Raw genomic sequence first — 18,315 nt, forward strand, 5'->3', positions numbered from 1 at the left:
CAACCCCCACAAACTACCGCCCTATTACAACGGTCCCGTTTCTCCAAGAAATAATTGACAAAATAGCTTACTCCCAAACACAAAATCACCTAGAACAGCACCAACTATTGGGAGACCGACAGTCAGGATTCCGCCCTAATCACAGCACGGAGACAACCCTGCTCGATCTGAAGATCCAAATGGATGCCACCAGAGATGCAGGCAAACTCTGACTACTTATGCTACTTGATCTCTCGACGGCATTCGATTTGGTCGACCACGACAAACTATGCGGTACACTAGCTAATAACTTCTATTTGTCCAAGGATGCCACTGACTGGATCAAATCATTCTTAACAGATAGGACATCAAGAGTATCCATCGGCAAAGAATCAGCCGACCCCATATCATTTCCGATAGGCGTCCCGCAAGGCTCCTGCCTATCGCCTACACTGTACAACGCCTATACTAAGCTGCTCTTCCCATCCCTGGATGCCATGGGTGTCATCTACACCAACTTTGCAGATGACACCCAGATCCTTATCCCACTTACAGGTAACCATGAGCAAGACTCACTGCTCATTAATCAAATCTACTCAATTATCCAAAACTGGATGGCTAACAAAAGCCTCTGTCTCAACGATGACAAAACAGAGCTACTCATAGTAGGTTCATCTTCCAAAATTGATGCTCTTCAGCCTGTTTACAAATCATTCATCATTGACAGCACCACAATCCCAGTACTTAAACAAGTCAAGACACTCAGTATGTCCCTAGGCGCCACCTTAACTATGTCAAAACAAGTAAACAGACTAGCTAGTTGCAAATTCCTCTCACCTGATAACTGCATTACATTAGCAGGAGCACTTATACTTTCCAAGCTCGACTATTGTAACATCCTCTTCCTTAGCACTTCCAAAACCAACATAGCCAAACTTCAACTTATGCACAATAAAGTTCTGCGAGCTGCCCTAGGCATAAAAAAATCTGAACACATCTCCAACATCAGGAGGGACAACCACTGGGTCCCCATCCAAGCCAGGATACTATTCAAAACTCCAAGCATTTCGCACAAATGCATTGCCAACAAAGCTCCCAAATACCTCATCAATACAGTCCTGAAGAAATCTCATGCCAAACTCCTCAGATCCAATAACAACTCACAACTCGAAATACCACAATACAAAAGAGAGAAAGCGGGGGGGGGGGGGCAGCGGCTTCAAAATCCTTGCACGTAGATTGGAACTCCCTACCTACCAATATCAAGAATGACATATCCTACCCTCAATTCAAAAAATCACTGAAAACTTGGTTATTCAATCAATATTAACTGAGCGAATACCCCAACCTGCCTCACTAGTCCTCCACTGTCCATTGTATATACACTGTATGTAACATTACCATTGTTTTACTGTATTTTTGTATAATAATATAAAGATTGTATTAACCCATTGTCTGTAACTACGCCGTGATACCTCCAGGACTGGCGTGTTATAAATGTAATAAATAAATAACGGTCCTAGCCCAACTTTGGGAGACCTATGTGAACTGTTGATGCCCTGAAAGGTCTGAGCCTGACAGAGGGAGACCTACGTGAAATATTTTTGAAATGTGAAAGAACTTTTGGAAAGCTGGAATAAGTGACTTTAACGTGGAAGGCCAATCGGGCTTCGACCCACATTTTTAACTGCCTTTCTTTTTGCATACCTTGAATGGAGACCCGGATTTAGGTGAGGGAAACCCAGGGGGTCCTTGTTGAATCAAGATAAAGAAACCATATTTACATCCTGACTTAAATTTTGATGAACCCTTTATGTTGTTTAATTACGCATCCCTCACCACAGTTATTGTATGAGCTTGGAGCAGGTAATATGTTTATTACATTTAATGTTAAAGTTTGGCCTAGACTGACTAGGACTGTTTCTTTTCTTTTATTCAATGGTTGAGATTACTCCCATTCTAGCATTAGGGCAAGTTATGAGTTTTCCCAAACCCTTACAAACTGTTCAATATTGCTCTGTGTGTTGCGTTCTTACTTTTGGTACCATGAGTTTCTCACAGTGCTAAAGAGAATGCAGAGTTATAAACACATTTTGCTGAATTTGAACAGTCACCACACAAGGCCATTGATGAAGAAGCATGCCGAGATCTCCCAACTGTATATGTGGATGGATGTGCATACTACGTAGGGGGTGATACTGAAAAATAATGGGTTGCAGGAATAGGGAATGTGTGGGTCAAAATGTGATGGTATCCCAAGGGTGAATATGAGGCTAGATTCCAAACGCAGTCAAGTGACAGAATTGGCTGCCATTTATAAGGCACTATCCACAGCAGGGGAAAATAAATGTAAAGAAATATGTTTTGCTACCGATTCTGATTATGTTAAAGGATATTTATACCATTCACTTTCTGGCCAAAAAAGTATGTAGAATACTTACCGGGGTGGAAATTGAAAGGAAGGGTCCCATGTAACAAAACGCCACTCAAACATGAAACACAGATTCAGGTCATTGATAATCTTGTTTCAGGGAATGACATGATCATTCACTGGAGAAAGGTACAAGGCCATTTGAAAATACCAATGGATGACAAAAAGGGGAATGGCAAAGCAGATCAGTTGCCCAAAATTGGGGAAGTGATGGGGGAACTATTTCCCATTGAGCACTTGCTTAGTGAGATCCAAGTGGATGTGGTAACACGTTCCAAATCTCAGGGAGCAGGTGTTCAGCCTGTGGTGCAATGGGGTTTTGATACACCTCAACAGGACTTGTTCAAGGCACAAAAAGGAGACCACATCTTAAGTCTGTTCTACAATAATTTTTCAGATGTAGAGTAACATTCTTTAATAGAGGAGGACTGCAAAGGGAGAGAAGAATTGAGGGTGTTGTTAAAGAATAAAAAGAGATTTCAGTTGCAAGGTGGACTATTGGTTCAAGAATCTGTGTCAGTTCAAATCCAATGGGCGGTTCCCTTGTCATTTAGAGCATTGATGCTACATGATGCCCATGATTCAATAACGGCAGGACACAGAGGTTCACAGAAAAAATTGGATATACTAAAAGAGTATGCTTATTGTCCAGGTATGTCTTGAGATGCAGAGTTGTATACATATGTGTTTTGGTGTGTGCACAGTTTTAACCTGCCTACCCAACAAATAGAGCAACATTAATGAAAAGAGGTCTAACATTACCCTGTCAGGTGTGTAGATAGATTTCATTGTCCCAGTCCAAGATTATCTTGGGGAAACAGGTACATGTTAACGGTTACCTGTTTAATGTCGAAATAGCTGGAGTGCATACCAGCACCTGACTGCAGTGCGTAAACAGTGGCTACTTTGCTAGTGAATCACATATTTTCCAGATTTGCTTTACCACAAAGAATAGAATCAGCCAGTGGAAGTAATTTTACTAGTATAGTGATGACCAAGATGCGGCAGATTCTAGGAATGAACAGGAGGCTACATATTTCCTATTGATCATTTTCATCTGGTGGTGTGGAATGTTGCAATAGATCAATCATTGGCATTCTGGAAAAATGTGTGGCTGAAGCAGGGTCCAGTTAGGAGTTGTGACTCCTTTTGGTCTTAATGACCATTAGGTCAACACCATCAAAGTTCACACGCCTCATTACACATGGAATTATGGCAGGCAGGAACATGGTTTTGCCCCACCACTTATTGTACAGGACCAATTAACATGCCTTAGTGAATGCATCCCCAATTCATGAATATGTGGAAGAATCGAGAAAGCATTTGCAGCATGCATTTGCACAGTGAAATCTGGAAAGGGCAGCTGAGGGAGCTGTATCATACTATGACAGGAAAACATCTGTTAATTAATGAATCTGAAGTAGGTGATCACGTATACAAATATACATTTTTGAAAGGGAAAAACAAAAATGTCAAATTCCTAGCTTCATGGTATGGCCCATGCAAACTCATGGACAAGGTTTTGCTGGTCATGTACAGGATTATGATGAAGGAAGGAGATCTGACAGTGAAACAATTTGTCCATGTGAACCAGATAAAACTGTTCTGCCCGAAGCATGAGGTTAAAAAGCTGGAACAGTTTTGTGAAGCCAGTAAGGAGTGAGAGCTATAGCTGTTCTATCAAAATCAAGGTGAGTAAGTCAGTAAATCAATAATGCAAGTAGTTCACAAAATGGATGAAGGGATTCATCGGAGCAGGTAAGTAAGTGTGAATGAAGGCTTGAATGAGAAGTGTACATATTCAAAGAAAAATGTACAGGTTTATGAATATTGTATTTGTATACTGTATAATGCACATATTCATTTCCAGGTAATTGAAAGGGGAGTTATACAAAAATTCATATATTTTTCTTGATACTTAACCTCTCTGTTTGTCTTCTGGTTTAGATCGTTAACTTGTTTCCCTCACCAGCACTCCTGGAGCCGGGTGTCGACGGAGGAGACCCCTTAGGAACCAGAGTTCCCTGGACTGAAAAGGGGGGAGAAGAAGGATAAGCTGGTGAGCATAAAGGAGGTCCCACACGTAGGGGATGGAAGCCTGCATCCATAATGTGTTGAGAATCGTGGCATGGACACATGCCTCTCTAGCAAACAGATGCATTTTGTAAAATTGCCAGGGCCAGCATTGGGCCTTGTGCTGGATATACCACCACCATTCTAAAGGAGTTTTTATTTTCCATTCCTTCTCTACAATTCTTACATGATGTCCCAATTTCTTTAACCTTTGTCTGTCCTTGACCTATGAACAATTGTTTCATTTTATTCCCAGGTATGGACACTGGTTGAAATGTATTTCTAGGTCTGGACAATCACTACTACTTGATCCTAGGTATGGACATTTGCTGCCTTTTATCCCTTGGCAATTATTGCCTGTATGGACATATATTCCTCATGTTAGAAATCTGTTCATGTATATGAATTAATTTTCTTTTTTTTAATTTATGTACTGTTTATAGTCAGACATTCACACTATACTCTTAAAAATTACACATATTTAAAATATTTAATGAATTTCATATATTCAATTATTTAATATACACTTAAATTTAAAACCAATTCATATTTTCATTTAAGACCAATTTACGTTAAGAAAAATGTAAGAAAAAAGTTAAAAATGGAAGATAATAAAACATCAATTTAAACAAAGTCAATCAGTTAGATCCAAATAAAATTGGAGGCAAGTATGACCTTCTTGAGTTTTTCCTGCCTGACTTAGTGAGAGGTGAAGGATATGAGCTGGAGAAACAGTTAGAGTAGATGGGGAAGAAAGAGAGTGTCATAGTGAGGGGCACAGGGTGTGGTGCACTTAACCAGGCAGAGCAATTGAGGTACGTGAGAGGAGGTAGACAAGAAAGGAGCAAGTCCACAGGAAGACACAGACAGGATAGGGAAGGGACAATGGGAGAAGACAAGGGTAGGGGAAGATAGAAGACTAGACAGAGAACAGAAGGGGTAAACACATTCTCATGAAAAGCAGGGAGTTTGCACAGCTAGATTCAATTTTAAACTGCAGCAAGACAATCAGGATGTGCACAAACCTAAATCCGATTTTAAACAGCAGCAAGACAATAAGGGCTTGCAATGGGCGAGACACGAAAGATCAACCTGCAAAACCCACATTCCAAGGGAACAATTGTACCTTGCATATTGATTACATTTTCTTATCAACTAAGAGATGGAATTATTCCCCGGGATTTCAAGGTATTGGGAGAACTGGGCAGCAACCATAGGCCATTGTCAATAACATCCATGGACATGCAAGAGAGGCATCATCATTGCAATCCCAATATTTCAGTCCATACCCTGGCGCAATCAAGGCAAAGAATCCAATGGGTTGATCCCGACATGTTGTCCCTGATGCCTAGTATTTACCACCTAATCTTGCCCAATTTGGAACAACCTTTGACTATGGATCTATCTGACAAAGAGGTTTCCTCTGTTTACAACAATCTGATTTTGGGCATGCAACCTTTCATTACCAAACCTAGCCAGTGTGTCAAAAAATATTCTATTAGACCTAGCAAATGGTATGATGAAGAATGCAAGATAGCTGAACTTGACATCCTAAATTGCTTGAAGGGAAGTCTGAGTGTTGACAAGGTAGAGCTGTGGCAATTGAGAGCACAATACAGACTCCTGATCAAGCTTAAAAAAGATACATTTGTATGGCTAGAATGAGAAAGATTGTAGAAAGCCACTGAATCTTGGGACACCAGCACATTTTGGAAATGTGTCAGTGGGAATAGAAAAAGAGGCAGTAATGACCTGGGTGTTTTGCATTAGCATTAGCCTGAGCATTTGGAAAAACCATTTTCAAAGCCTCTATGGTGTGGCAGAGCTTGTGGATACCCTGAGGAATTTTTTTAACTGAGGTGGACAGTGGGAATTTGACCAGTAGAAATAACATGGGCCTTGTCCAAATCGAGTTATCGGAAGTATTGAATACCACCCTATCCCAACGCGGGGGAAAAGACCTCGGGACGAATTTCATCCCTGTTGACCTGATCAAAGATTAACTGGTATTACGAACCCCAGTTTTATGGAAGCTGTTCAATGTGGTTCTCAGTGCCAATAGGGAGCCTACCTCCTGGCAAAATGCCACCATTGTTCCCATCTATAAAAAAGACAAGAGGGAGGATCCAGGGAGCTACCGGCCAATATCCATGTTGCACAGTGTGGGGAAAGTCTTTACCAGAGTCATCTATGAACACCTACAGACCTGGGTAGTGCAGGAAGGCTTAATTGACCATCTACAAGCAGGCTTTTGTTCAAAATAAGTAATAAAGACCAAGTATTCCGCTTACACATAATTATACAAAAATCTGCAGTCTTGAGAAACATGAAACTTTATGCTATGTTCATCGATCTCAAGACTGTTTTCGATGGTGTACCATGGGGTCAACTGTGGTCTTATTGACCATCAGAGGGGATACCAGGCAACCTCCTACAAATCATCTCACACTTATATTTGAATAATAAAGCCTCTATGGGATGAGGTTTGGGAGGCGAGTTGACAGACACTTTCATGGTGACCAGAGGGGTGAGGCATGGATGCGTCCTCGTCCCTCTGTTGTTCCTATCTATATAGACAAAGTCACAAATCATGTAGGACAAAATGCCTGGACCAACCAAAGCTAGGGCTTGAATTCATCCCAATGTTGGTTTTTGCAGACAATGCCATACTCTTATCAACATCGACACAGGGCCTGGAGACCACTCTGGAAGCATTTGTGGAAAAACTGCACAGATCTCCAGTTTAAGGTGAATATTGTAAAAAAGAAGATTTCTAATGCTGCGCCAAAATTTAAACAGAATACTAAAATCAAGATGTACATTAGTGTAATCATCCTAGAACAGTTCCGATGTTATGATTATTTGGGTGTAAGACTTAATGATCACGGTCTTTGGACATCCCAGGTGATTAAATCCTGCTCTATACTAGAAAATATGGAGGGGAAATTAAGTTTTTTTCTTGGTCATGGCCGGGGGGCCTTCTCGCCAGCCCTCATTACTTATGCAGCACAGGCAAAATCTGCCGTACTGTATGGTGCAGAGACCTGGGGGCACACAGCTAGCGAAAATTGGGATTGCCTGAAAGAGCTTTCCTCAAGCGTTTGCTTGGTATACCTTCTGCGTGTTCTCCTCTCTAGAGTTGGGACTCCGACTGATTAATGGTGATGTTGCCCATAGGCTGGTTCTCTACTGGCTTAGAGTGTGGACAATTCTGACCTTGCAATATTTTGTGAGGCAGTCACACACATCCTATAATTAGACGGAAGCAAGTCACTGCCCTGGTTTGCTCATGTTAAGAAAGTTTTGATTAAATTGAAGCTAAGCGTGCACTGGTTTAACCACGCAGGTATCGCGAGAGGCATCGCAGAAATTGGAAAGAGGGTTTCATGTGAAGCAGCTCAAGTGAAACTCGTCAATGTATGTAGTGGGCTGGTAATGGGTGACTTAAATTTGACTGGCAAGCACTCTTTAGGTTTTGAAAAATATTTGAATGTGGCAAACGTACCCCTGGCATGTAGCTTGTGCATGAAATTCAAATTAGGAGTACTGAATCTGGCCTACCGTACAAGCAAATGGCTCCCAATGGAAAGTGATTTATGCCCAGTGTATGGCTCTGCCAGGGGGTCATTACACAATTTTGTATTCTTCTGCCAGGGTTATCATGTGACAAGAAGTAAGTATCTGAAGACAATCTGTATTTCACATGGCACACAACGCACAAATGAAGCGCTTTTGCTTCTTAAGCGTTGTAATGTTATGAATGTCGTATACCTTGTAGGCAACTATATCCACCAGGCATGGTGTATACAATCTAGATTGTTGAAGGGTGGAGAAACAGGGAATTAACCTGATTGACAACTAACCTTGAGCATCCAATATATGACTCAAAATAAGGAAATTATGTTGAGATCCTTTTGACACTGTATTAACTTTAGGCCTAACTGGATCATGTTTTGTATCCAGTTGTACAGTTATCTTGTAGCTCTCTTACGTTTGGGGGTGGGTAAAGGGCATCATCCTTGTTATTCAATTAGCTTGTATAACTTGGAGGCAATACCTAGGATAAGTTGTATAATAGAGAAATGTACATTCGAGAATATTTGCAAAGACCACGCTTTTCTTCTCCAACTATGGTGCTAGTACATTTATTAATTGTATTTCGATGGTATTGTTGTTTTGCACATTCCTCTTGGGACCATTCCTGAAATTCGTTTTTCCTGAGGCAAGGATTAGGATATAATCGATTGATTAGAACAGTTGCTTCTCTAAAATTGGCAAAGATCAAACTTTTTGTCCTGATCATGCTGGTCATTTACTTATCCAAGAAACGTATCATCTTTTGTATTGTTATTTTGCACAGTTTTTAAGGTCCTATCTTTGACATTTGTGTGTGCACATGATGTTATTTGGAGGTCCCTTTAAGGATAGACCTGAATTATTTTAAGTAGCTTTGATCTGCCACATTGATTATTTTCTATGTATTCAGTATTTTAATTGTTACGTTTTGTAGTATTGCTTGGTTGTAAAATGTTGTTTTAATTTATATTGTGAAATGCTTTGATGAATTTGTATGTGTTTCTGGAAAATGACAAAATGTCGAATAAAAATCAAATGATGATGAATATGGATCCTTATGAAAATATAGGCAGCAAAGACCTTCAAAGCTATAGGAAGAGGAAAGAAAGGGGGGTTGGCCAGAAAGGATCAAGTAGAGGAGAAAGGGAGAGAGGAGAGGAGAAAAAGAAAAATCAAGGAATTTGGATCGGTTTTGCGCTATGCTGTGAGACGGCAGGCTTGTTGCAGAAAGGAGGGTGTCACTAGATCTCGCTGTTTTCCTGCAAGCAGCTGACTATGGGAGTAGAGAGAAAAAGAGAGGGTCTGGGAGATGGAGGAGGGTCCCTCGGTGCAAGCAGAATCGCCAGACGCAGGGCTCTTGTTGAGTATGAGTGATAGAAAGAGAATTAAATAGGACACCCCATAGCATGATCTGGGGAGTGACAAATTGGGACAAATAAACAAGAAGGGATACAGACACATTTGCTCTTAGGAAACTGTGTTTGCTGCTGCGAAAAGAGACATTTATTGGGAAGGAGGGGTATTTTACAGCCCTGCTAAAGTTTATTATTCACACTTCCAATGTTACCTATCAATAGAGAGCATGCATACATTCTGCCAAACTCTCTAGGGAATAGCTAGTTTTGCTAGAACTGGAAGGGAAAGTCATTGCCTGTGGTGGGGGATGCCAAGCGGGCTGTTGCCAATAACTGCAAATATAAACGCACTGGACTGACGGATTGCGAAAGCTGTATTTTCTGCCAAGCTGGGTTATGCTTTTCTTTCTGAGTTTTACATGTGTTCAATGAACGTGCATTGTGAAATTTCTCCCTGTGTGCTTTTGTTTATACAAAGATTATAAAGTGCCTCAGGGCAGAATCGTAGAAACTGTAGTTTATTATTTTGTGATCTGTTTATTTGATGATCAGTATTACCATTGTGCAAAGTTAGTGTGCCTGGCATTGCACTAGGTCTGGCATTTCCCCTGCCAAGCGTACCACATGAAAAGAAAGGTATAATAGTGAACTAGCTCCCGATACTTTAGCAAATTAAAATTAGAGAAGGCTACACATAGTGAGAGTGGCATAGATATATAATAATCATATTTCCCTATATATTTGGTGGAGAATGTGGGCATATTTTTGCTAGCTGCATTTGCAGGGCGTGGCCCCTTGATAGCATGGTCATAATGTGTTGAGCTGGTTGCACTTTGAATTTGTATTCATTTATTCTTTTTGAGTTGTTTTAGTGGCAGTGGTACATTGCAAATATATGAAGAAATTGAAATAGCTGATCCTGCTCTGTTCGGTGGTGCAGAGCAAGTTCTTGGGTTACAAGATGCTCAGTCGACTGCTGCAGCGACAGCAAAGTCACTGCAGCATAGGTGCGACATTTAAGTTATGTCCTCTGTACCCAAACTGCAATGATCATGAGTACCTATTGTTGGTGAGTTTGGGCATAGTGTATGGTGTTACTTATGATCATGGCCACCTAATCTCAATTGATATCACAAATGTTTCAGCTCCTGTGAGTCAGTTCTGCTGTGGAAGGGAATATGTACTGGGGTCATATGGGCTTATACTGCCCTTGCTAACCCTCTCCCCCAGAGACAGCCGCACAGCTGGCAGCTGTCCTGGGCCTAGGTATCAAAGGAGCACACTCATTCAGGAGGAGTAGCCTCCCAACAGGGTGCTGCATGTCTAAATATCTTTGTTGTCAGTAGGAGGGGAGGGGCAGGAGTAGGATAGGCAGGTGTTCTCTGGACACTGGAAGAAGCCTTCTACCATCTTCTTCCTTACTGCCTTTCTTTCCCTTTCCTGTCGTCTCCACTTCCTCTCGAGAAATGCACTTTGTGTATGGCATCAACAGGGAGAAGTCCACTTCAGCCACAAGCAGGGGTGTGTCCTTAAAGCAGGCTACCGTTAGACTAATCACATGATGACTTGCACCTTTAAAAGAAGGGTCTCCGGTCCTCAAGGATCCTTTAAGGCCAAAGAGACATTCTGAACATTGTCACGTTGCACCATACAACGCCCTCAGCATGAGTTGGAGAAGGAGCCATCGAAGACATGAGAAAGATCTGTCTCCTAACCACTCCCAGGGAACACTGGGAGTGACCAGTGCTGCGGACCAGGACCAACCACTCTTCAATGGATCATCTGTGCCAGAAGAGCAGACCCTGAATTGCAGCATCCTGCCCTTGAGTCCTTTTCGAAGGTCTCACAGCAACCGAAGGGCCAAACAAGCCAAAGCTCACTGTTCTATTGCACCGAACTGGCCACTCCAAGTTCCCCACATCCTGAAAAATAGGGAAGGTGCTGGTGGCTGGGTTACTCCAATTAGTGGAACTATTGCACTGCATCTAAACTGCATCTTGACACTTCATTGTGTCCTAGGGAACCATGTCACTAGCTAGGCCCGAAGTTACTGCTCAAAGTCAGAACCTGAACTGAATCTCTTGAGGGATACTCACCAACTCTAACCGGGGTTTACAACAAAGCTCTGCCAGGCTAGCCCGAGAACTGCTGTCTCATTGCTAGCACACTGATGCCCCCTAAACACTGACGCCCCCTCAATCACTACTTCGACAACCGCCTCACGCCGACTCGAACCAGCAGGGTGTTGCTTGCAAGCCTCTTCCAGTGGCTAAAGCCCGACTCAGCCTGGTCAACTGCAAAGTGTTTTTGGTACCGCCCGACCTGCATCATTGAACCGCGGCCGTTCGACTGCACAGAGCACCCGCATTTGTCCCCGATCAACACCTGCTTGCTTCCAGGGCCTCCACAATCCCACGTGCCTGAACTGAGCCTGATCAGCTAGCATCATCTTTCGACACCAGGTCAGATGTGTCAGCCCGCCAAGAACTGAATCCAGGACCTGTTGGCACTAAACTGCCCCCACGGTCCACTAGGACTCTAGAGACTGGTTAGGTCATGATTTCTGCTGTTTTCAATCAAATATAATTTTTATAGTAGTACCTAACTACCACCCCTAGAACTACACTCAGCGTGCTACTTTCTCCCATCTGTAACATCTTCTCTGTTCTTTCCTTTCTGGTGGTATTTTGTATACTAATCTCTTTTCATTCTACTTGCAGATGGTGTGGTTTATTAATAACTCCTCAGGACCTTTCCGCAACCTATGCGACTCTCTCTCCCTCTCTATTCTACCCTCTGGCTGCACGCTTTGAATGCTCTCATCTCTACGGACATCCCTCTCTCTATCACTCTCACTACTTCTCTCTTTTGGACTAGCCACTCTCTTCTCTTATCACACTTGAAGCTCTCCTTCCCTCTTGCCTCGGCCACTCAGCTTCAAAGTCACCAGATCCATGAAAAGAGTGACAGTGGCTGCATTTGCCTCTACCTACTCTCCTCTGCCTATTCCTGCGACTGACTCCGACCCTGACACAGCCCTTGCTAACTTAAATCTCTCTATCTCCAACACTCTTGATACTCTTTCTCCTGTCATGAGGGTCTGACTGAAGCCTTTCAAAAAGTGCAGCTGTTGGTATGACTCTGACCTGGGTGCCCTGAAAAGTAAGTGTAGGGCAGCCGAGCGGAAATGGAATTTGTCGGGCGTACCCTCTGACAAACTGGCCTGCTGCCTACATCAAAGGAAATATTGACTCTGCATACAACAAACTTTGTTTGTAATATAATAAATATTTCTTCTAGATTAAATGATTTAGTGTGGTCACCTCTTAGCACCCTTATCATTTCCATATAACTTTCCCTGAGAGGTGACAGTATCTCAGGTGTCCTTGTCTCCACAAACAAATGAGACATTAGCTTCAAGACCTGAATTGACATTTTTGATGGAATGATGGCAGTGTGCAGGGAGTGTGTTACTCTGTGGTCTGAACACAGTCTTTCTACTATTTTCATCAAGGCAGTTGGAGACTGAGAAGCCTACAAAACACCCCGCACCTCGTGAAGTGAGAGCAGAGTGTGCAGGGAGTGTGTTACTGTTTTCCTGAGGGCTGCGGGTGTTGGCTACACCAAACCACACAAAGGAACCCGGTGAGTGGTGCTGTGGCTGTATTCTGACTGTTTGGGCTATGGTTTACGTCAACATCAACAAATCTAATACGAACATCTTAAAATAATGCTGGGTAAAGCATCCACAAAGTCCAGGATGCAGAAACCTAGAAACAGTAAACCTTATGTAAAGCTACCATCAAAGCGTGGCAAAAAGGAACATAAAGATCCTGCACGGCAGCCATTGGAAAAATAAATCACCACCTATTTCCAGTCAGCAGATATCCATGCTAAACCAGATGGGACACAGGAGGACGCCATCTTTAACACAGTGCAATTGAATTATACAAATACAGACTATGGGTACGTTGACAATAATTTGTTACTGGCACTGTGCTATAAACCAACCGGCACTGTTGGCAGGTGTGTAACGCCAATTGCTATTGCAGAAGGACAGGAAATTTATGTCGGCACGAATGGTGTCACCAAAGTACACAGGAATGCGACAGAGCTAGGAGCCACCCTCCAAAGCCCTGTCCCCTCAGCCAAAGTTGCACTGGAGGGTACATCTTCCAGGCCATACAAGCAAACTCGCAGTAACTGTCTATGTTGCCAAACCTCTCTCAAGGAAAAATTATGGAAACAGTCGATGATGTGGAAGTCATAACAAACTGGATGTGGTGCAGTAACACGCCAGATCTCAGCAATAACATCAATGCTGCAGATGGTGTGTTGCATTTGGCAGTAAAAATCCTGCTTAAGTTATGTGGAGTTATTTTGGAGGAGGTGAAAAAACAGTGTGCTGTTTTAGGGCAATTGAACAATTGATCTTTAAATAAGGTGAAGTGCAAAAAACGCACTGAATTAACCGAACCGGCCATAACAACAGAATTGGTACACAAAAATGTCGAACAAGAAGTCATCCTTATACCTACGGGAGTAAACACGCAGGATGAAGCCGAAGTTGATGAAGACCTTTCCATGTATAAATCTCATAAGGAAAGGCGCTTGGCTAAATGGGCCAGAATGCGGAGACAAACAGCAAATAGAAAAATCCTCACCAAGGCTGAAACAGAACCTGCTAAGCCACTAAACTCTACGTCAATGCTGATGACACTCAGCTCGTTTTCAGGCTTCCCTCCGACACCTCTTCTCCCTCCCTCATCTTTGACTGTCTGTCTGCCATCCAGGAGTGGTGCACCGCCAATGATCTCTGCCTTAATGCCAGTAAGATGGATATTCTCCACACTGGCACACCTGCACCCTCCTTTCCAGTCACTCTCTGGCTGGCCACCCTTGGCCCACTTCCTGCTCCTACCTGTGAGGTTAAGAACCTCAGGGTCATCTTCGACTCCTCGCATCTCCGATGTCTCTAAGAAGTTAAACGACCAACTGCACCACCTCAGAGGTATTCTTCCCTTCCTCTCCTTACCCCAGAAGCTCACTGTCTCTAGAGCTCTGGTTCTCTGTAGGCTGGAGTACTGCAACAGCCTCTTTCAAAATCTGCCTGCTTCTACTCTCCACCCTCTGCAACTCATCCAGAACAGGACTGCAAGACTTGTCCTTGGCCTCAAGCCCTGGGATCGTATCTCTCCAGCCCTGAAATCTCTTCATTGGCTCCCGGTGGCTGCAAGGGTGAAATTCAAGACACTCTGCATTGTCCACAAGGCTTTGTGGGGCCTGGGTCCAAAATAGCTTCAACTCTCCCTCCATAAATACCTTCCCACTTGAGCTCTCCGCTCCTCCACCTCCAACTCCCTCAGCGGTAGATCTCTTTCCTCTGCCAGGGCCTCCCTCTGGAACAGCTTCCCTGCCACTCTGAAACTTGAGGAGAACCATCTCCAGTTCAGGAAGCTCCTCAAGACTTTCATTTTCAGATCTGCCTTCGCTCTTCCTCTCCCCTGCTGATCTGTCTGCTTTGGCTCCGTGCACCTGGCTACCCTCTGATTTTGGGCCCAGGTCCCTGCCCAACCAGCAACACCCCCGCACTGCCTCTTGGCAACCCTTGCACTTGTGTCTGTATCTGCAACCCTATAGTCCCCCCACCTGTACTTATTTTACACATCTTGTATGCGCTTAAGCCTCGCACTTGCCATCTTGCTGGCTGCACTACTAGTTGTTGTTGTTTTATCCCTTGCTCAGCGCTTCCCACCTCTACACTCTCCCTTGCACGTTTCCCCCCTTCCCCTGCACTTGCGCATTCTCAATGTCACTGGGCCTAGTAAAATCGCTGTTTTGTCCTCCACTGTTTCCCGTCCCTTGCCTTGTCGTGCTCTGAAACACGTGTGTGAATGAGCACGTTACAAATAAAATATCAATATCAATGATGCCTGAGCAAATTCAAAATAATAAAACCAGGTGGAATTCCACCAAGAGATGGGCTGGTGCACAGAAGCCACCCGAAACATTGTTTGTTTATTTATTTATTGTGCGTGCCGGACCCTCGAGTAGCAGGGCGCATAAGACAAGGAGGTTTACAGCTTAGATGCAGAAAGGTTACAGTTACAACATATGACAGAAAACAGGAAATTCTTGGCTCCACAGGGTGAGACAAGTAAAATACAGAAAATACGCAGCCACGCAATCAATTTATAGCTAACGTTTGCATAGTAACAGGTACATTGACCAGTTGGTTTCTGATTGATGAGCCGCAAGCCAAATGGAAAGATGCGCTGACAGTGCCTCTTGTAGTACCGACTAGGGGGGAACTGACCCCTCTGCTTGTGGAACAAGATCTATTGGGACCCAATGTTCACTTTTGGATGCACCGGGTCCATTATGACCCCTGTCGTGTTCGCAACCTGCTCCTACTCCTCCAGTGAATGATCCAAATATTTTTACTTTGGGTAGAGGACAATTGACATTTACAGGTAATTGTTCTAACAGGACAGATTTGCTCAAAGTTTGTAAAAGTATACCTGCATTGAAAGTTTTATCATCAGCAGATTATAGTTTTGTTGAACCTGTACAAGTTAACACAGGTAATTTTGTGAGAGTTCACTGTGTCACAGCTGAGGTATCTTTGTTACCGAAAGTCTATCTTGAATGTGGGATATGTGGTTGACTGTCCAACACATGTACCAGCCCCATGGGTGGTCATGAAGAATTCATCTAAGTCTGCCGTCCCCAAGGTGGGGGTGGTGGGTAAAGAGGCAGTACAGAAGAGACCATGGCATGGGAATGGTTCAGGAAGTTCCGAATGAGGCAATGGGCTGAAACTAAGTGAAGTTTAAGAATAGTCCGTTGGAACACTAGGTGTCATACACATCTCATGAACCCAAAGGGCTCTCTTCCTCTATTCAATGAATTCGATGTTACCTACCTACAAGAGACTTGACTCACAGCAAGATCCTCATAGAGGGCTTTACTTTATTCCAGCAAACTGCGACAAGGGGCCCTAGAGATCGACCATCTTGTGACCTAATTGTGGGTATCAAACAAGGGGTCCCTTTGACTAGTGTAAAATTGATCACAAGAACAAAGAACATACTGCCCATTGAGGCAGTGGTGAATGGGGTGGGTGAACAAACAGCGCTACTGTTAATTAATATCTGCGTATCGCTGGACATTGAAAACTTGCACAAGATCCATGAGACCATTGACCAAATATGTTCTTTTTGGGTAGCAGCTGGGGGCCATGAATTTGTACTGCTAGTTGGGGATCTAAATGCAGGGTGTAGAGACACGGAAACTAGCTCCAAATATAGATGTGTCAAACCAGTTAGTGTAATGAAAAACCCTAGAGGGAATACAAAAGGGAAGGCTTTGATTGACATGTTGAAGAAGTGAGATATGTTAATGTATAATGGACAGACCACAAGTGATTTCCCGGGTCAGTGTACGTGGTCCATGGAAAAGAACTTCTCTACACTAGGCTACATTTTTGGTACCAATGCCTGTTCCGAAAGTGTGCAGTCACTGGAATCTAGAAGTACGGAGTATAGTGGCCATCATATGCTTATATTTACTATCCATTTACAAATAAGATCCGGTGGCCCGGTGCGTGTGTGTGACCTAGAGGTTAACCATGGGAAAAACAAGATATGGTGGACGCCTCCAAATCTATGCAAAGCATTGAGATATATCAACCCACTTATTACACACAAGTTGGAATTATGGGAGGGGCAAACTATTAGCCACGTTATTATATGGCTGGTGCAACTGGCTGTTGATACTGGGATAGTCAAACATAGCCAGTTCCCCATTCATGAAGGCAAACACTTAAGGCCTTCTGCATCAAAATACGAGACACCTTGAGAGGCTTACTCTAACCCTCTCACAGAGGCTAGTATCAGAAGAATAACAAGAGAATACAAGTGTTGATTGAGAAGAGGAAGGTACATAAACATTATTTAGCATTTCTACAGCGCTACAAACCCTCGGATTTCTGAGCGCTGCTTATTATTACCCACGGTGTGTTGGTGCTCATTTATGGACCTCTCATTTATCGACCTCAGAAGGATGAAAGGCTGAGTTTGGCCCGGCCGGGATTCAAACCTGTGTCAGCAGGTTCTGCACAGATATCAAAGCAGTGCTCTACTTGCTGTGCTATCAGACCGACATTGCCCTTAATGGGCAGTGGCAGCAGATGTTTTTAGTGCTTTGCAGTGGAAAAACTAGATCTTTATGGCAAATGCTGTCCAAGGCTAAGAGAGATACCTGAGGTTGCACGATAAATCCTATACCTGAGTGTAAATGAATAGATTAGGTCTAATTTTGTGAGCACAGTAGGTGGACATTTGGAATTAAGACATGAGGGGAGATGGCTACTAGCCCCTAGTGTGGATGACACGTACACTGCCATAATAAAATTGAAGGGTTCACAAGCCCCTGGGCCCCACGGGCTGTCCAATGCCGTACTGAAAGCCGACCCCAGTGCATGGGCACTGATGTGGAAAATACTATTTGAAAAGGTGTGTAAAGAAAAAGCAGTTCTCGTTACTTGGTAAGAGCCACTCTATTGCCAATATAGAAAAAAGGTGATAGAGAAAGCCCGGAGAAATACAGATTATTATCACTGCTAGATGTTATGGGCAAACTGTTTAGTAGGTTTGTGTTGCCTGCCTTACAGGGCTCGGCAGAGGAAAACGACATACTGCATTTCACATATACTGGCTTCCGCCCAGGGTAAGCAACCACACACAATATCAAAGTTGTGGATACACTTGGCTGCCAAAAAGGGGATCCCTGCATTATACCTGATGTGGGTGGATTTCAGTGCAGCATTTGATACAGTGAATCAGGCTCGCTTATGGCATAAGCTGCGCATATAGGTTTTTCACGAATGAGTACTGGTGA

This window comes from Ambystoma mexicanum, chromosome 13 (genome assembly GCF_040938575.1).
Source record: "Ambystoma mexicanum isolate Mex_15411 chromosome 13, UKY_AmexF1_1, whole genome shotgun sequence".
NCBI lineage: Eukaryota > Metazoa > Chordata > Amphibia > Caudata > Ambystomatidae > Ambystoma > Ambystoma mexicanum.